This window comes from Canis lupus, chromosome 3, assembly GCF_003254725.2.
Source record: "Canis lupus dingo isolate Sandy chromosome 3, ASM325472v2, whole genome shotgun sequence".
NCBI lineage: Eukaryota > Metazoa > Chordata > Mammalia > Carnivora > Canidae > Canis > Canis lupus.
In genome coordinates this window covers 39,462,887-39,464,346 of record NC_064245.1, presented here as the reverse complement: position 1 = coordinate 39,464,346, position 1,460 = coordinate 39,462,887, and the positions used below count along the sequence as shown (strand labels likewise).

General features: G+C 34.3%; 1 pseudogene; it reads right to left on the bottom strand.

Annotated features, from left to right (window-relative positions):
• Positions 1-233: 233 nt before the first annotated feature.
• On the bottom strand, positions 234-992 carry LOC112653977 (DCN1-like protein 1; annotated as a pseudogene).
• Positions 993-1,460: the final 468 nt, after the last annotated feature.

Sequence of the window (1,460 nt, the reverse complement as noted above, 5' to 3'; positions counted from 1 at the left end):
TGGGATTATAAATGTTTAGAGCAGCCAAGACTAGAAGACAAACCCAAATTACCATCAGAAGAGTGAAATATGATCTAGTCCAAAAGGTATCTTTAAAGTTTTGACACAACTCTCAGTCTAAGCTGTGAAGACTGATCTTCAGTTCAGTCCAGCCAGCAGAAATTGACCACGCAATTTTCCACTCTATTTATTGTACAGAGTATGTATATTCCATAAGGTTCCCTTAGTGCTTGCTACTCTGTTGTACTTTTTGTCCAAGCAATTTGAGGGCATGCAAGTTCCACAAAATTGTCAATAAGAACACACTATGCTCTTTCTTCATCATAATTAAGACATGTCATCACCAGTCTTTGTACTGAAGTCTAAAAGAACATTCCAAGTATCTTTTGATATTGATCATTTATGATGCTCCAACAAAAATGTATTCCATAAGTCTAAGAATTTAAATCTTCTTTAAGCACTGAATTACAGTAGACAATGGCCGCTTCTACATCTAATCCGTTTTGTTTTGGATTCTTTGCAAAATTAAAAGCAAACTGGTAAAAATTATTAAATCATCCTGGTTCTTTCCATTTTTGTTCCATCTCGGGTATCTGGGCCTTCAGTTTTTCAATGTCACACCATCCATGAACTCCTGTTTGGGAAACTTGCACTGTGTAGCTGCTCTGAACTTCCACACAACTAACACACTAATGCTGGTTGGATTGAGTGCCAGGTCATCACAGAGCTGTAGTATACCATCTTTTCCTATTTTATTTTCATCTTTAGGATCTTTGTATCTATTGTATAGTTGTTCTAACTTCTTCCTGTTCAATGATCCTTTTACACTCTCTCACATATAAAGTTCAGGATTTTGGAAGAAAAATGTGTGTTACAATACCCAGCTTCCAGTCATTTTGAAAAAGAAAACTTACTGCTGTTTTTTCACTAGATTGTATGAAGATCATAAACTGACAAATTTTATCCTTCTGCAATGATTTCAATTTGCTCATGTTGGTGTCTTCCAGGCCTCTCTCCTCCTCCTCTATCTTTACAATGAATCAGTTTGAGGAGTTTTTTTTTGTTGTTGATTCTTTCAGATTTTCTACATATATGATCATGCCATCTGTGAACAAAGATAATTTTATTACTTCCTTCCAATCTGTACACCTTTATTTCCTTTTTTTCTCTTATTTAATTATTTTAACTTCTAATACAATGTTGAAAAAGAGTGGTGAGTGGTGATATTCTTGCTTTATTCCTGATCTTAGTGGGAATGTTTTGAGTTCCTCATGATTAAATATAATGTTAGCTGTAGGGTTTTTGTAGATATTCTTTATCAAGTGAAGGAAATTCCCGTCTGTTCCTTATTTACTGAGTTTTTATCATGAATGAGTGTCAGATTTTATCAAATGCTTTTTTTGCACCTATTGTTCTGATCATGTGATTTTCCTTTTTAGCCTCTTGATGTGGTAGATTAC